A 19446-nucleotide genomic window follows, 5' to 3' on the forward strand; every position below is an offset into this window, starting at 1 on the left:
GCACACAGAACTCCCATGACCAACAGAAAATACTGGAAGGGTTTGATGGGCATTGAGCTTGGGTTTTGGAGTTGTAGTTCACCTACATCCAGAGAGCAGTGTGGATGCAAATAATGATGGATCTGATACAAACTTGGCACAGGTACTCAGTATGCCAAATACTGAGTAAATACTGGGATTTATAGTTTACCTACAATCAAAGAGCATTCTGTACTCCACAAACGATGGAATTGAACCAAACTTGGCACACAGAACTCCCATGACCAACAGAAAGTTCTTGATGAGCATTGACCTTGAGTTTTTGAGTTGTAGTTCACCTACATTCAGAGAGCACTGTGGACACAAACAATGATGGATCTGGTCCAGGTACTTGGCACAGGTACTCAATATGCCCAAATGTGAACACTGGTGTTGTTTGGGGAAAATAGACCTTGAAATTTGGGAGTTGCAGTTGCTGGGATTTTTAGTTCACCTACAATTAAAGTTTACCTGCATCCAGAGAGCACTGTGGACTCAAACAATGATGGATCTGGAGCAAATTTGGCACGAAAACTCAATATGCCCAAATGTGAGCACTGTTGGAGTTTGGGGAAAGTATACCTCAACATTAGGGAGTTGTAGTTCTGGGATTGATAGTTCGCCTACAATCAGATAGTATTCTGAACCCTATCAAGGATAGAATTGGGCCAAACTTCCCACACAGAACCCCATTGCTATTTCCAATCTGTAAGCTTACTTATCTAGAGGTATGGCACAAAATATCCATATTTAAAGGCCCAATTTTTTCTGTACGTCAGGGAATATTTTCCTGATCGATTTGGGGTTCATGGAGTGTTCAGGTTTAAACGTGCGCTTGTCACTTCTTAATCCGAAGGTGTTTTGCTGTCCTTTGATTTTCTTTTACTCCTGATGGTTACAGAAGGCAGACCGCAATCGATAAAACATTATCAGTTATTAAGTCCCTCCGAGGCCTGAGGCTGTTCGAAAAGGATGGAGAGAAATGATTTCCAGAGGGTCTTCCGCTGCACATTAACTCAAAAAATGGATTATCCCACCTTCTGCTTCTCTCCTTTTCTGTTGGAAAAATCCATGCATTTTAAACCTCAATAGCATGTTCTTTCTGTGTTGATTCCTGTTCTGCCATCAAGGATGGGAATTTCATGATATGCTGGCTATTTATGGCCCAAATGTGGGTTATTTATGACCCAAATGGGGGTCGTTTATGGCTCAGAGATGGGTCATCATGGCCCAAAGGTGAGTCATTTAGGTTCCCAGATGTGGTATATTTACAGTTCCAAATGTGTTATCATTTATGGCTCAAAGATGGATCATTATGTCCCAGTGGTGGGTCATTTATGGTCCCCAAAGTGGTTAATTTAGGATTCCAAATGTGGGTCATTTATGGCCCAAATATGATCAATTTATGGTCCCAAATGTGGGTCGTTTATGGTCCAAATGTGGACCATTTAAAGCCCAAACCTGGCCATTTTTGCTTTACTTCGGAATATTTTCCAAATTTATTTATTTATTTATTTATTAATTATTTATTACGGTCGCTTCTACCCCGCCCTTCTCACCCCGGGGGGGGGGGGGGGGGGACTCAGGGCGGCTTACACAAGCAAGGCGGCTTACACAAGCAACAAAAACACAACATCAGTTAACGACACCAATTATAACAGTAATGACAATTAATATAAGCAATAATTATTATCGATAAAACAACCATAAAACCCGTAAGAGCAAAAGTAAAGGCAATAAAACAATAAAAAATGATGTGATGTGCTGGATTATTGTGTCAGGAGCAAGCCAAACAGTTGTATTGCATTTTTAAACAAACAAACAAACAAACAAACAAACAAACAAAACACAAAGTTTGCAAGCTTGGTAGTTGATTAAATGTCCTTTGACCAGTATCTGGCCACTTGGAGTGCCTCTGGTGTTGCCGCAAGGAGGTCCTTCATTGTGCATGTAGCAGGGCTCAGATTGCATTGCAGCAGGTGGTCTGTATTTTGCTCTTCTCCACACTCGCATGTCGTGGATTCCACTTTGAAACCCCATTTCTGAAGGTTGGCTTTGCATCTCGTGGTGCCAGAGCGCAGTCTATTCAGTACCTTCCAAGTCACCCAGTTTTCTGTGTGCCCAGGGGGGAGTCTCTCATCTGGTATCACCCACGGATTGAGGTGCTGGATTTGAGCCTGCCATTTTTGGACTCTCGCTTGCTGAGGTGTTCCAGCAAGTGTCTCTGTAGATCTTAGAAAACTTTTTCTTGATTTAAGTCATTGACGTGCTGGCTGATAACCAAACAAGGGATGAGATGGAGATGTCTCTGCCTTGGTCCTTTCACTATTGGCTGCAACTTCCCGGCGGGTGTCAGGTGGTGCAATACCGGCTAAGCAGTGTAATTTCTCCAGTGGTGTAGGGTGCAGAAACCCCGTGATAATGCGGCATGTCTCATTCAGAGCCACATCCACTGTTTTAGTGTGGTGAGATGTGTTCCACACTGGGCATGCATACTCAGCAGCAGAGTAGCATAGCGCAAGGGCAGGTGTCTTAACTGTGTCTGGTTGTGATCCCCAGGTTATGCCAATCAGCTTGTGTATGATATTGTTTCTAGCGTCCACTTTTTGCTTGATGTTCAGGCAGTGCTTCTTGTAGGTCAGAGCATGGTCCAGAGTGACTCCCAGGGATTTGGGTATGCTGCAATGCTCCAGTGGGATTCCTTCCCAGGTCATCCTCAGAGCTCGGGATGCTTGTCTGTTCTTAAGGTGAAAGGCACATGTCTGTTTTAGATGGATTAGGGATCAGTTGGTTTTCCCTGTAATCGGCAGTAAGAGCACCTAGAGCTTCAGAGAGCTTCTGTTCAACCATCTCAAAGCTCCCTGCTTGAGCGGTAATGGCACGATCATCTGCATAGATGAAACTCTCCGTCCCTTCTGGCAGTGGCTCAGGTGTTGCAAATAGCCATTACTTCATTGCTGTAAGTTTTCTGGGCTGTATGGACATGTTCCAGAAGCATGTGAGTTGTGAACTGGTGCATTGTCTTGCATACATCAGACACCTCTGGTGAGCATGCCACGTCTCTTGGTTTTGATGGCCTCTCGCAATTTCCACAGCAGTGAAGCCTAGTCTGCCCCAGTGATCATGGTCCCCATTGTTAGGAAATCCATCAATACTACTCTATTCTGGTCCCAAAATACTGTGAGCATGACCTTGCCTGCTGAGAGTTGGACACATGCCTTCTTTGGAGGCAGTGAGTCCTGATGCTTCCATTGCATCGACTGGACCTTAATCTAAGGATCTGAGTGATTGACCCAGCTTTCCTCCTGTGTGATCAGTCTGTTGAAAAAGTCCTCCTGGTTTCCATGGCACATCATTGTCAAGAGAGCCTGAGAACATTTGACTCATTCCTCCTTCTGCAAAGGTGGGAGCAGCCAGGGGACCCAGCGAGCAGATACCTTATGCATGTGAAGATGGTCTTGGGTGACTTTTTTCCATGGATCCCACACTAATCGTGACATTTTGGACTAGGTGAATGGTTACGTGGTGATTTTCCAAAATTGTGACCTCTACTTGCTGGATGGTGTATTTATCAATAGCAGAGTGGGGTCGCCTTGAATTGGAGCTGTTTGCACCGAAGTCTGACTACATTGGAATTGATGATGCCAGTCCTTGAATCCATCATATGATGGGGAATCCTCACCATGAACCTCTTTCATCTCATCGAATGTCTGCTTTGGTGTGCGGCCTTTCAAGTAAAGGAACTTGAGAACTGCTCCATATTCCACTGGGTCTGTTATCAAACCTCACACCACTTCAGCACTTGTGACATTAAGACCGTTATCAGTTCTGAGTTGTAAATTGGCATGTAGCCTATAGAGACTTATATCATTACACATGTGCAGTTTCAGCGTCCTGTGATAAATAGAAGTGGGTCAGAGGAAATCTTGAATGAACGCCCCTCATATCAAAAGCTGTGTATGTGTATTTGGCTGGAATTACACTTAAAGAATGCCCCTGTTCCAACTTACATGCACATTCAACTTAAGAACAAACCTACAGAACCTATCTTGTTCATAACTTGGGGATTAGCAAAGTGCAAGGCCTGATGTCCTCACTGTGTCGGGTTGTGATCCCCAGGTTGTGCCAGTCAGCTTTTGTATGATGTTGTTTCTAGTGCCCACTTTTGCTTGATATTCAAGCCGTGCATCTTGTAGGTCATAGAACGATCCAGGGTATCTCCCAGCTATTTGGGTGTGCTGCAATGCTCCAATGGGATTCCTCAGAGCTCGAGATGCTTGTCTGTTCTTAAGGTGAAAAGCATACATCTGTGTTTTAGATGGATTAAGAATCAGCAGATTTCCCCTATAATGGGCAGTAAGAACACCTAAAGCTTCGGAGAGCTTCTGTTCAACAATCTCAAAGCTGGGTTGTTGTAGGTTTTTTCGGGCTATATGGCCATGTTCTAGAGGCATTCTCTCCTGACGTTTCACCTGCATCTATGGCAAGCATCCTCAGAGGTAATGCGGTCTACCACTTGCCATAGATGCAGGCGAAACGTCAGGAGAGAATGCCTCTAGAACATGGCCATATAGCCCGAAAAAAACGTATAACAACCCAGTGATTCTGGCCATGAAAGCCTTTGACAATACATCTCAAAGCTCTCTGCTTGAGCGGTGATGGCAAGCTCGTCAACATAGATGAAACTCTTTGTCCTTTCTGGCAGTGGCTGATCATTTCTGTAAAACATTTGTGTAAACATGGATGGAGCAAGCACACTCCCCCGAGGCAGGCCGTTATGATTCTGTGACTTTGCAAGACCTAAGCAGACTTTGCAAGACCTAAGCAAAGAAGATCTCACATTCATAGTAAGGTAAAGGTTTTCCCTGACATTAAGTCTAGTTGTGTCCGACTCGGGGTGGTGGGGGTAGGGGTGGTGCTCATCTCCATTTCTAAGCCAAAGAGCCGGTGTTGTCCGTAGACACCTCCAAGGTCATGTGGCGGGCATGACTGCATGGAGAGCTGTTACCTTCTGGCTGGGGCAGTACATATTGATCTAGTCACATTTGCATGTTTTCGAACTGCTAGGTTGGCAGAAGCTGGGGCTGACAGCGGAAGCTCATGCCACTCCCCAGATTTGAAACTGCAACCTTTCAGTCAACAAGCTCAGCAGTTTAACCCACTGCGCCACTGGGGGCTCCATTCATAGGACAGCCATAAATCACAGTACCTATTGATCTACTCACATTTGCATGTTTTCGAACTGCTGGGTTGGCAGAAGCTGGGGCTGACAGCCGAAGCTCACGCCGCTCCCCAGATTCGAACCTGCAACCTTTCGGTCAACAAGCTCAGCAGTTTAACCCACTGCGCCATTGGGAGCTCCATTCATAGGACAGCCATAAATCAAAGCTGACTTAGTAACAACAACAACAACAACAACAACAACAGCAAAATACATAAATCTCCATAAAATTTAAATGCACCGAGTCCTGCCTTTTACCTAGACTTATATCCACAGTGAATTCAGATAAAAAGCTCCCGTCGGAATAGACACACAAAATGCAAGCTGTAATTAAAATGTCTACAGAATCAAAACCAAATTAAAAACATGTCTATTAAAGAAAAAGAAATGGGGTAATGTAACACATTCATCACTCAATATGCAAATTCAGGAATAATTACTCATGTTTATTGGAATTTCACAGAAGGAGGAAAAAAAAGCCAGTTAACTCATTTCCATGCAAAACCGCAGCAAATAACATACGCTCCTCAAAGGATCTGTCCGCTGTCCAAGTTCATCCTAAAGCAGTGCTGTGCGCATCGTAAAAAAACATTTCCTTCCCCTTTAAAAAAATATATAATAGAATCCGAAAGCCATGCCAGTTCCTCTTTTACAATGGATTTTGCAATGCCCTGCAAAACAGGTGTGAAAAATAATAAAAATGATTTATTCGCAACAACAAAAACACAAAACAGATCTATTTCCTCTCCCCACCACACCGTCCTCAACATGGCACTAATATGAAGATTCGAAGATCTGGCTGCGCACGGATCCAAATGCATTCCAGGCTCAACCTACGGCATCAAATTATGTGTTATTTTGCTGTGAAATTTACTTATTTTAATTGATTTTGCTCTCTTTACAAGCTATATCTCCATTACTTAACAAGCCTAAATACCTCAAAGGCACCCAGCCCTGTTTGATCTTGGAAGCTAAGCAAGGTCAGCCTTGGTTAGTACTTGGATGGGAGACCAACAGTAAATAACAAATGCTGCAGGCCATATTTCAGAAGGAGTATTCCAATATTTACTTACTTACTTACTTAGGCGATCCCTCGTTTTCCGAGGGGGATTGTCTTCCAGTGTTCTTGTGGGTCCGTATGTGGCTGTGGAGCCCTATTCTTGCTCTGCATCTTCTTCCGCAGTGAGGGCATCGGTTCCCAGGTGGAAGGCGATCCCGGTCGGGGTTGGCTTGACACACCTTCCTCTTGGCACACTTCTCCTTTTCGCCCTCCATTCGTGCCTCTTCAAATTCTGCAGCACTGCTGGTCACAGCTGACCTCCAGCTGGAGCGCTCAAGGGCCAGGGCTTCCCAGTTCTCAGTGTCTATGCCAGAGATTTTAAGTTTGGCTTTGAGCCCATCTTTAAATCCCTTTCCCTGCCCACCAACATTCTGTTTTCCATTCTTGAGTTCGGAGTAGAGCAACTGCTTTGGGAGACGGTGGTCGGGCATCCGGACAACGTGGCCGGTCCAGCAGAGTTGATGGCGGAAGACCATCGCTTCAGTGCTGGTGGTCTTTGCTTCTTCCAGCACGCTGACATTTGTCCGTCTGTCTTCCCAAGAGATTTGCAGGATTTTCCGGAGGCAGCGCTGATGGAATCGTTCCAGGAGTTGCATGTGACGTCTGTAGACAGTCCACGCTTTGCAGGCATATAGCAGGGTTGGGAGGACAATAGCTCTATAAACAAGCACCTTGTTATCCCTACGGATGTCCCGGTTCTCAAACATTCCCTGCTTCATTCGGAAAAATGCTGCGCTCTCAGAGCTCAGGCGGTGTTGTATTTTGGTGTCGATGTTGACTTTGGTGGAGAGGTATTCCAATAATACTCAGTAAGATGGAAGACAAGAGAAAAAGAGGAAAAATGGCTGTGTTGTCGAAGACTTTCATGGCTGTGAGTTTTCTGGGATGTATAACCATGTTCCAGAAGCATTCTCTCCTGACGTTTTGCCCACACCTATGGCAGGCATCCTCAGAGATTGTGAGGTCTGTTGGAAACTAAGCAAGTGGCGTTTATATATCTGTGGAAAGATGTCCAGGGTGGGAGAAAGAACTCTTGTCTGCTGGAGGCATGTGTGAATGTTGCAATTCATAGAATCATAGAATCAATTGGAAGAGACCTCATGGGCCATCCAGTCCAACCCCCTGCCAAGAAGCAGGAATATTGCATTCAAATCACCCCTGACAGATGGCCATCCAGACTCTGTTTAAAAGCTTCCAAAGAAGGAGCCTCCACCACAATTGGCCACCACAATTGGTCACCACAATTGGCCACCTTGATTAGCATTGAATGGCCTTGCAGCTTCACAGCCTGACTGCTTCCTGCCTGGGGGGAATCCTTTGTTGGGAAGTGTTAGCTGGCCCTGATTGTTTCCTGTCTGGAGTTCCCTTGTTGTTTGAGTGTTCCTCTTTGTTTATTGTCCTGATTTTAGAGTTTTTTAAATACCATTATCCTGATTTTGTTCATTTTCATGGTTTCTTCCTTTCTGTTGAAATTGTCCACATGCTTGTGGGTTTCAATGGCTTCTCTGTGTAGCCTGACATGGTGGTTGTGAGAGTGGTCCAGCACTTCTGTGTTCTCAAATAATATGCTGTGTCCAGGTTGGTTCATCAGGTGCTCTTCTATCTGGGGCAAGAATATAAAAGGATTTGTAATATTGCCACCTGAAATATTATTCTTATTTTTCCTTTTTCTGCTCCCCACACCAGAATTGCATAATAAGGCCTAGAGATATTAAATCATGTGGTCAACCCTTGTGTGTGTGTCAGGAACTACTTGAGAAATTGCAAGTCGCTTCTGGTGTGAGGGAATTGACCGTCCACAAGGACATTGCCCAGGGGACACCCGGATGTTTTGATGTTTTACCATCCTTGTGGGAGGCTTCTCTCATGTCCCAGCATGTGGAGCTGGAGCTGACAGAGGGAGCTCATCCGTGCTCTCCCCAGATTAGAATCTCCAACCTGTGGTCTTCAGTCCTGCTGGTACAAGGGTTTAACCCAGTGTTTCTCAACCTGGGGGTCGGGACCCCTGAGGGGGTCATGAAGGGGTGTCAGAGGGGTCGCCAAAGACTATCAGAAAACACGGTATTTTCTATTGGTCATGGGGCTCCAAGTGGGAAGTTTGGCCCAATTCTATCATAGGTGGGATTCAGAATGCTCCTTGATTGTAGGTGAACTATAAATCCCAGTATCTACAACTCCCAAATGTCAAAGTCTGTTTTCCCCAAACCCCATCAGTGTTCACATTTGGGCATATTGAGTATCCGTGCCGAGTTTGGTCCAGATCCATCATTGTTTGAGCCCACAGTGTTCTCTGGATCTAGGTGAACTACAACTCCCAAACTCAAGGTCAATGCCCACCAAACACTTCCAGTATTTTCTGTTGATCATGGGAGTTCTCTGTGCTAACTTTGGTTCATTTCCATTGTTGGTGGGGTTCAGAATGCTCTTTGTTTACAGGTTAACTATAAATCCCAGCAACTACAACTCCGAAATCAATCCCTCCGCCAACCTCACCAGTATTCAAATTTGGGCGTATTGGGTATTTGTGCCAAATTTGCTCCAGTTAATTAAAATACATCCTGCAGTTCATTATTTACATGGCGATTCACAATGTTAGGGTTATGGTTGGGGGTCACCACAACATGAGGAACTGTATTAAGGGGTCACGGCATTAGGAAGGTTGAGAACCACTGGTTTGCTCCACTCGCTCAAACCATGAGTTTGAGCGAGTGGAGCAAACAGCTGCAATATTTTGCTTCCTGGTGCAACAGATGGTCATTAATCCTGTGGAAGGTTCAAGTGCAAAAGGTGAAGGAACAACAGCCGTCTTCACTTACCACGACCTTAAATAACTCCGTCCTTCCAAATGATCCCATCCACCCGCTAATTAGGTGCATTTTGCATGGGATTGTTTCCAAAAACGCCGTCTTCCCTGTCTGTGAGAGGAGACTAACCTGTTCCCAAATGCTGCTTGGCCCATTCCTTTTGCAAGAGCAAAGGAGTCATTTGGAGTGAGGTAGTAGAGGTATTTTACTATACGCCTCGAGTGACACGTGATTTTAGGAAATTGTGCATTTGTATATATCCATACATGGCATCTGTTGACATACGTCAACACCATGAATTGCATAGGTTTTACTCAGGGATGGTTTTGGCAGTTTCTTCCTCCGAAATATAGTCTCCCAAACAAGGAAGATACAGTACTTTCCTTTTTAAAGGTCTTATTCAATTCATTTACTGGCTTTAGAAATGAAACTGATGTAGTTCATTATCAAAGCAGAAAATGCCTGAATCATAGAATCAAAGAGTTGGAAGAGACCTCCTGGGCCATCCAGTCCAACCCTCTGCCAAGAAGCAGGAATATTGCATTTAAATCACCCCTGACAGATGGCCATCCAGCCTCTGTTTAAAAGCTTCCAAAGAAGGAGCCTCCACCACACTCCGGGGCAGAGAGTTCCACTGCTGAACAGCTCCTGGAGGAACTGCAACAATCAGCATGTCAACAATAGGGACAGTCCCAATTAATCCCACTTTTTCAGCCTTTCTTCGCAAGATGTGTTCAAATGGCATTTTGCCTTTGCCTTCCTCTGAGGCTGAGAGAGAGTGACCTGCCCAAGGTTATCTAATGGGTTTTTATGGCTCAAAACCACTCCAACATGCTGGCTTTTGGTCATGATTGGCCCCTTGAAATGCAATTTAATTCAATTGTAATGTGCTTGCATAGGCTGAATTCCCAGCCTTGTTGGTGTTCAAGTGGATGGATCTTGTGTCGTATCCATTGCGACCCATATCCAAGATTTCATCTACTCATTTCCAACAAAATATTTTCCTTCTGGGAATTTTTGAGAGCCATCCATGCACTTCTATTGTGATCCATAAAGTTGCCTTGAATGTCCAAGGAAATTCCTAAAGGAAGAATATATGTACTTCTCTAGGAATTTTCTAGGTCCTTTAGGTGATTATATAGAAACTTCTGGTCAGCAACATACATTTCAGTAGTGTTTGCTATTATTATCCGTGGTAAGTTCAGGAATGGATCCCCTAGAAACAGGGTATAGCAGTGCTTCTCAACCTGGGGGTCGGGACCCTTGGGAGGGCTTGCGAGGGAGTGTCAGAGGGGTCGCCAAAGACCATCAGAAAATACAGTATTTTTTGGGTTGTTGTAGTTTTTGGGGGCTATATGGCCATGTTCTAGAGGCATGGTCTCCTGACGTTTCGCCTGCATCTATGGCAAGCATCCTCAGAGGTAGTGAGGACCTCACAACAATATAACCCGAAAAAACCTACAACAACCCAGTGATTCTGGCCATGAAAGCCTTCGACAATACAGTATTTTTTGTTGCTCATGGGGGTTCTGTGTGAGAAGTTTGGCCGAATTCTATCGTTGGTGGCATTCAGAATGCTCTTTGATTGTAGGTGAACTATAAATCCCAGCAATTACAACTCCCAAATGCCAAGGTCTATTTTCCCTAAACCCCAACAGTGTTCATATGTGGGCATATTGAGTATCCAAGCCAAGTCTGGATATAGGTGAACTACAACTCCCAAACTCAAGGTCAATGCCTAAACCTTTCCAGTATTTTCTGTTGGCCATTGGAGTTCTGTGTGCCAAATTTGGTTCAATTCCATCATTGGTGGAGGTCAGAATGCTCTTTGATAGTAGCTGAACTATGCATCCCAGCAACTACAACTCCCAAATGACAATAATCAATCCCCCCCCCCCCAACCTTACCAGTGGACATATCAGTTATTTGTGCCAAATTTGGTCCAGTGAATGAAAATCTATCCTGCATATCAGATATTTACATTATGATTCATAACAGTAGCAAAATGACAGTTATGAAGTAGCAATGAAAATAATGTTATGGTTGGGGGTCAACACAACATGAGGAACTGTATTAAGGGGTCGTAGCATTAGGAAGGTTGAGAAACATTGTCCTACGAGATTCCTACATGAAAGATATGTGTACTTAATTACCTGGGAATTTTCTAGGTCCTTCAGGTGGACTGTATGGTAATCATAGAATAATAGAATCAAAGAGTTGGAAGAGACCTCCTGGGCCATCCAGTCCAACCCCATTCTGCCAAGAAGCAGGAATATTGCATTCAAATCACCCCTGACAGATGGCCATCCAGCCTCTGTTTAAAAGCTTCCAAAGAAGGAACCTCCACCACACTCTGGGACAGGGAGTTCCACTGTCTCGTGGGCATCATTCATTTGAATAGTTAGCTGTTATTATCGGCGATACGTTCAAGAATAGATCTCCTGCAGAGATAGGGGATGGTCCGACGTTTTCTTGGAATCCCATTTGCAGCCCAAAAGAGCGAAATCCTCATCTCGGATTTTCCTGGAAGAAAGTGGTGCCATACTGTCGCTTCTTGGTTATTATTGATCAATTCTTGGCAGGTCTGGCTTTTGCTTTGCTGGCTCTTAGCATTTATAGATGGGTCAAAGGATTGATCCTTCCAAAACAGTGACAGCAAAGTGTTGGACAGTTTGGCTTATAGTCCTCTTGGAACCCAGGGATGCATCCACACTGTACAATTAATGCAGTTTGACACCACTTCAACTGTCATGAGTGGAATCATGGGAGTTGTAGTATATTTGTAGATTGCTGTTTGCATCGGGGCCTTTTCTGTATTCCTTTAGAGCAGGCATGGGCAACCTTGGGCTCTCTGGGTGTTCTGGACTTCAACTCCCACAATTCCTAACAGCCAGTAGGCTGTTAGGAATTGTGGGAGTTGAAGTCCAAAACACCCGGAGGGCCCAAGTTTGCCCATGCCTGATCTAGATCCTCCAGAAGCCAGGTATGAAGGGAGGAGGAATAATTTATATCTTGGCTTCACTTGCATCATAAATTATTTGAAAAATGCACGAGGCTGGAGAAAAATCACAGATGCCTATCTTGGCTAAAGGCCTCCAAATAGATCCAACATCACTAACAGCGTTAGAAGCTTAAGAGGCCTTTATAAACACAGCCTAATTAATGACAAATGGTTATTGCCCTCGTCTTCATCCCATTTCACATCTCTATGTAAACATTTCAACTCTTTTCATTTGGCTGTTTTGAAACTTGAGTGTCTTGCTTTGGCCAGAGTGTGTCCTATAGGCTTGTACTTATTTTACTTACTTATGCGATCCCTCATTGTCCAAGTAAGATTGTCCTCCAAGTATCGTGTCCTGGTGGTGGGTCCGTAGGTGACTGTGGAGCCCTATTATTGACCCACATGTTCTCCCACAGTGAGGGCATCAGTTTCCAGGTGGAAGGCAGTCTCAGTCAGGGTTGGCTTGATGCACCTTCCTCTTGGCACGTTTCTCTCTTTCGCTCTCAATTTGTTTCTCTTTAAATTCTGCAGCACTGCTGGTCAAAGCTGACCTCCAGCTAGAGCACTTTCTGGCAGGAAGTTCTGCTCAACATTGAGTCCAATGTTGTCTCCTTCTCTGGAGGTTTTTAAGCAGAGGCTGGATGGTCATCTGCCAGGAGGGCTTTGATTGTGTCTCTCTGAAGAATAGGCTTGGACTGGATGGGCCATTCTATGATTCCAAGTATCTCATTGTGCACAATCAGAAGACGTCCTTTCCTAGTCAAGGTCCCTCTGCTTTTGCGTAGCCGCCTTTTCCCTGGATGCAAGACAAAAGCGTTCTCATTGCAGAACGTGGGCGGCAGAGAGAGATCTCATTTGCAGCTCGGCTCTTCAGTAAGCTGAGCCTCATCCTTTCTTGTATTCCCACTGCTAACCTTCATAGCTCCCTTGCCTCTTATTGCTTTAGCTCAACTACACAGAGTAACAAAAGATGCAACGATATACATCTTGGTAGGCGATCCATCGTTGGATTCAGTGCCAAGGCTATGGCAAATCATCCCTGGGTTTTATTCAGTTTATGAAATTGCTCTCCAAAGTAGTGTCTATTTTGGGAACCGGCTTGAGTTTGCTGGCCAGCTCCTCTAATGCTGGGGCTAAAACCTGGAGTAAAGTATGAGAAGAGGAACAGTTTGTGGGGCATCTATGCAGATCCTTCTTCATGAACAGTTGGCTGCAAAAGGTCGCTTTTTTGCTCTCACCAGGTGTATCATCGGCCCTCCATATCCACATATTTTTTGCTCTCACCAGGTGTATCATTTGCCCTCCATATCCACATATTTTTTGCTCTCACCAGGTGTACCATTTGCCCTCCATATCCACATATTGTTTACTCTCACCAGGTGTATAGTCAGCCCTCCATATCCACATATATTTTGCTCTCACCAGGTGTATCATTTGCCCTCCATATCCAAATATTTTTTGCTCTCACCAGGTGTATCATCGGCCCTTCATATCCACATAATTGTTGCTCATAACAGGTGTATCGTCGGCCCTCCATATCCACATTTTTTTACTCTCACCAGGTGTATAGTCAGCCCTCCATATCCACATATTTTTTACTCTCACCAGGTGTATAGTCAGCCCTCCATATCCACATATTTTTTACTCTCACCAGGTGTATCGTCAGCCCTCCATATCCACATTTTTTTTGCTCTCATCAGGTGTATCATCGCCCCTCCATATCCACATATTTTTTACTCTCACCAGGTGTATCATCGGCCCTTCATATCCACATAATTTTTGCTCATAACAGGTGTATCATCGGCCCTCCATATCCACATATTTTTACTCTCACCAGTTGTATCGTCAGCCCTCCATATCCACATATTTTTTACTCTCACCCAGGTGTATCGTCAGCCCTCCATATCCACATATTTTTTACTCTCACCCAGGTGTATCGTCGGCCCTCTATATCCACATATTTTTACTCTCACCAGTTGTATCGTCGGCCCTCCATATCCACATATTTTTTACTCTCACCAGGTGTATAGTCAGCCCTCCATATCCACATATTGTTTACTCTCGCCAGGTGTATCATCAGCCCTCCATATCCACATATTTTTTACTCATAACAGGTGTATCGTCGGCTCTCCATATCCACATATTTTTTGCTCTTACCAGGTGTATCGTCAGCCCTCCATATCCACATTTTTTTTTGCTCTCACCAAGTGTATCGTCAGCCCTCCATATCGACATATTTTGTACGCTCACAGGTGTATCATCGGCCCTCCATATCCACATATTTTTGCTCTCACAGGGTGTATTGTTAGCCCTCCATATCCACATATTTTTTGCTCTCACCAGGTGTATCGTCGGCTCTCCATATCCACATATTTTTTGCTCTCACAGGGTGTATCGTTGGCCCTCCATATCCACAAGTGGGGACAACCTGCATTTATTCCACAATGCAGATGCACCTTCTGTCATTATCCATGGTGCTGAACTGTAACCCTTCCCTCCAAATGAGTTCAGTACCTTGGACAGCTCCTCTAATGCAAAACCCGGAACTGAACTTCAGGATTTGTACTAATTTCAATCTGTGTCTGTTTGTGTCCTTCCGAAGCTACCCATCTCATTTGAGGAAGAGGAAAGAACAAACTCAATCAAACAAAAGCAAAGGAGAATCGATAAATCTGTCAGCCGGGATTAAATATGATTTATGGATCTATCTACTCTTTAAGAGCATGCCTTGGGGATGAAAACATACAAGAACATGCAAGGAAAAATAACACTAGGAGCTTCGTAGCTGTTAAAATATGAACGTTTTGTCATTCCTGGTGGCATGATATTAAATAGCTGTCATCTGCATTTGAAATTAGCATAGGGTTTAAGTAAACAGGCAATCTTCTGAATGTTTTGAGAGGAATGATATGTTTTGGAAAGGGAAGCAGACTAGAATTCCTCTCTGGTTAGGTATTTGTCATTGATGACATACTGAATTGGGTATTTCGGGTTTGCAAGCACTTTGTTGTTTGTGCTATTGGATGACTTCAAGGCATTTCAGACTTGTGACAGAATCATAGCTCAAAGGAGGTTTGCCTTCAGGTTGAGAGGGTGTGACTTGGCTGAGCGGGGATTCGAATCCAGGATCACAACATTGGAGTCCAATGCTCAAACCATGACCATTGAGTACATTACTTCCTCTTTATGACAATTTCACTTGGATTCCTAGGTTGGTTTTATTTCAATATTGTATAATATCAAAAGGAGGCACAAATGCTCTTTTAAATGCATCAGATCCTTCCTAATCTTGGAAGCTAAGCAAGGTCATCCCTGGCTAGTACTTGGATGGGAAACCACCAATAAATACCACTTGCTGTAAGTTCTTTTTCAGTAGAAGACACTGAAAATTACTTCTTGGTATTGCCATAAATCAACAGGTTACTTGAAGACATATACCGTACATACAGGGATTTTTTTATTTTGTGTCAGGAGTGACTTGAGAAACTGCAAGTCGCTTCTGGTGTGAGATAATGGGCCGTCTTCAAGGATGTTGCCCAGGGGACGCCCAGATGTTTTACCATCCTGTTGGAGGTTTCTCTCATGTCCCCATATGAGCAACTGGAGCTGACATACAGGAGCTCACCCTGCTCCCAAGATTGAAACTGCCGATCTTTCGTTCAGCAGTCCTGCTGACACAAGGGTTTAACCCAAGGCTGATAAAGCAATTTCTTTTAACCGTTACAGTTCTGATGTGATTATTTATTGTTGCATTGCTTCTAGTTGTTTCCCACTTGTGGTGACCACTTTGCAGGGATTTTCTGGAAAGGATTCCTCAATGAGGGTTTGCCTTTGCCTGCCTCAGAGGATGAGAGAGTGTGACTTGCCCACGAATTAAAAACATGGGGTTTCTCAATTAGTCTGGATGTGTCCTATCTATTGGGTCTCTTTGCTCTTCTAATTTTAATTTCTCTTACTGTCTAGTATGTGGTTGTTTTCCAACTTGATCTGTTGGAAGATGTAGATAAATAAACAAACAAATACAGTAAACCAATGTTTCTCAACCTGGGGGTCGGGACCCCTGGAGGGTCGTGAGGGGGGTCGCCAAAGACCATCAGGAAACACAGTATTTTCTGTTGATCATGAGGGTTTTGTATGGGAAGTTTGTCCCAATTCTATCGTTGGTGGGGTTCTGAATACTCTTTGATTGTAGGTGAACTATAAATCCAGGCAACTACAATTCTGAAATGTTAAAGTCTATTTCCACTAGTGTTCACATTTGGGCATTTTGAGTATCCGTGCTAAGTTTGGTTCAGATCTATAATTGTTTGAGTCCACAGTTCTCTCTGGAGGTAGGTGAACTACAACTCCAAAACTCAAAGTCAATGCCTACCAAATCCTTCCAGTATTTTCTGTTGGTCATGGGTGGTCTGTGTGCCAAGTTTGGTTCAATTCCATCGTTGGTGGAGTTCAGAATGCTCTTTGATTGTAGGTGAACCATAAATCCCAGCAACTACAACTCCCAAATGTCAAGGTCTATTTTCCCCAAACTCCACCAGTGGTCACATTTGGGCATATTGAGTATTCATGCCAGGTTTGGTCCAGATCAATCATTTTTTGAGTCCACAGTGCTCTCTGGTTGTAGGTGAACTACAACTCCAAAAACTCAAGGTCAATGCCCACCAAACCCTTCCAGTGTTTTCAGTTGGTCATGGGAGTTCTGTGTGCCAAGTTTGGTTCAATTCCATCATTGGTAGAGTTCAGAATGCTCTTTGATTGTAGGTGAACTATAAATCCCAGCAACTACAACTCCCGAGTGACAAAATCAATCCCTTCCCAACCCCACCAGTATACAAATGTGGGCATATCAGGTATTTGTGCCAAATTTAGTCCAGTGAATGAAAATACATCCTGCATATCAGATATTTACATCACAAATCATAACAGTAGCAAAGTCACAGTTGTGAAGTAGCAATGAAAATAATTTTATGGTTGTGGGTCACCACAACTTGAGGAACTGTATTAAGGGGTCGCGGCATTAGGAAGGTTGAGAAACACTGAAATAAACAAACATCTTCATTCCTTCCTCCTTCTTTTTCCTCTGATGATCCAGCTGTTAGTCCCTGGAACTTGTTTATCCAATAGAGATTCCATTGAGTATGTGTTAAATGCACTTCTACCTTTATTAATTAGTTTCAAGTCTGAATTTAGGAAGGAAGAGCATGTGTTGGATTGATTGTTTTGTAAGCCACTTGGAGTCTTGTTTGCAGAGTGAAAGGGCAAGGTATAAATCTGTCTGTCTGTCTATCTATCGGTGGCACAGTGGGTTAAAGCACTGAGCTGCTGAACTTGCTGACCGAAACGTCACAAGTTCAAATCTGGGGAGTGGTGTGAGCTTCCGCTGTTAGCCCCAGCTTCTGCCAACCTAGCATTTCGAAAACATGCAAATGTGAGTAGATCAATAGGTACCGCTCCAGCGGGAAGGTAACAGCGCTCCATGCAGTCATGCCGGCCGCATGACCTTGGAGGTATCTGAGGACAACGCCGGCTCTTCGGCTTAGAAATGGAGATGAGCACCACCCCCAGAGTTGGACATGGCTGGACTTAATTTCAGAGGAAAACCTTTACCTTTATCTATGTCATTTTCCATATGTATGTGTTCGTGTTTGCAAAACTTCAGCACCCCTTCTATTTTTTTTTAATTTTTCGCCAAAGAATCAAAGAGTTGGAAGAGACCTCATGGGCCATCCAGTCCAACCCCCTGCCAAGAAGCAGGAATATTGCATTCAAATCACCTCTGACAAATGGCCATCCAGCCTCTGTTTAAAAGCTTCCAAAGAAGGAGCCTCCACCACACTCCGGGGCAGAGAGTTCCACTGCTGAACGGCTCTCACAGTCAGGAAGTTCTTCCTCATGTTCAGATGGAATCTCCTCTCTTGTAGTTTGAAGCTTGCTCCCTCCTCCCTGTGGCTTCCTCTCAAATATTTATACATGGCTATCATATCTCATCTCAGTCTTCTCTTCTTCAGGCTAAACATGTCCAGCTCCTTAAACCGCTCCTCATAGGGCTTGTTCTCCAGACCCTTGATCATTTTAGTCGCCCTCCTCTGGACACATTCCAGCTTGCCAATTTTATCTGCCACCTTTTCCTCAGATTGGGACCCAAAACAATGGGAAAAATTACATTATCACTATTAAAAGGACATATCAAGAGTAGTTTTGTCATTAGTAAAGCTCCCTCACATTTGCCTTGGCAAGCATCTCATATTGCTTAATGACTGCAAGAGCTTTCCTACTTTTTCTGAGGGATGCTTCTACCTGTGTGCACTCTGTACGTTACCCATGACTCGTTGCCATTTGGTGAGCAAAGATGCCTTGGCGTGCCATATCCCTGCTCTTCTGTAGCCATAAAAATGGTGCATATAAGATTTTCTATAAGAGCTATGAGTGCTTCAAGGGTTGGAAAGCTTTGTCCACCTTGTCCTTCCATCCTCTCCGGAATAAATGCGATCCATCTCTTCTCTTGAATAGGTGTGATCCCTCTTTGCAATTTTGTCGGCTGCCTTGATGAAAGGTATCCGGAAAGAGGGAGGAAAGAAAAATCCGTTTTAATTGTTCCATTGCTTTCCTCCCCTTCCTAAACAGCAGCAGAGGCAGGAAAAGAAATACATAAATGCGGAGAGATGGTGAATGAAGGTTCATAGGGAAGGAAGAGAGAGAAATCCCCAGGTCTTTGGGCTGAGTTAATAATATGGATTTGGAGGGGAAATCCTGAGCATCTTTCAGCTGGAGAGCTGGATCTTTTGGGCACGGCTTTCTCCTTGCCTTGCTCTCTCCAAAACTGGAAAGGAAGACGGCTGCTTTTGTGCCGGGTCCTGTCTCTCTCCACCCCTTTGCTCCTCGCCAATTGGAAACGAGGGAGGGCAGAGAGGTGCCCTGGCTTGATGGATATTAATATGCAAGCCCCGGCCAGGACCACGAGCTTCGGCCACACATGGTCCATGCCCACAGGAGGGAGAAGGCTTGCTCCTGACACTGGCTCCGGCAAAGGTTTCGCAGCATCTCCTTTCCAGGTTGCACCTTAGGTGAGTGTAATATCCATGTGCATTTCTCTCTTTCTGGGTGTCAACAAGCGTAAGTCCTGCCTTGAATTTGGGAGCAAGGTTGGCACCTGGTTGATCGCTTTCGGGCAGAGAACGGCACCAACTTGCAATCTGGAACATTCGGAATATATGAAGAGTGGGTTGTTGTAGGTTTTCCCAGGCTATATGGCTATGTTCTAGAGGCATTTTCTCCTGACGTTTCGCCTGCATCTATGGCAAGCATCCTCAGAGGTAGTGAGATCTGTTGGAAGAGTGTTTTT

The 19446-nt window shown here is 44.3% G+C and overlaps 1 protein-coding gene across 3 annotated transcripts in view; it reads left to right on the plus strand.

Annotated features, from left to right (window-relative positions):
• Window positions 1–19446, plus strand: part of SLC4A11 (solute carrier family 4 member 11) — a 192804-nt gene that overhangs the window by 11413 nt on the left and 161945 nt on the right. Inside the window, exon 1 of one of the 3 annotated variants that reach the window (XM_067468548.1) lies at window positions 18917–19168. The exons of the other annotated variants lie outside the window; for them this stretch is intronic. The gene's annotated coding sequence lies outside the window, so the exon portion shown is untranslated. Of the gene's footprint in view, window positions 1–18916; window positions 19169–19446 lie in introns of those variants that run through there. 3 annotated transcript variants of the gene reach the window in all.

The sequence above is a fragment of the Anolis sagrei genome, chromosome 5, assembly GCF_037176765.1.
Source record: "Anolis sagrei isolate rAnoSag1 chromosome 5, rAnoSag1.mat, whole genome shotgun sequence".
NCBI classification, from domain to species: Eukaryota; Metazoa; Chordata; class Lepidosauria; order Squamata; family Dactyloidae; genus Anolis; species Anolis sagrei.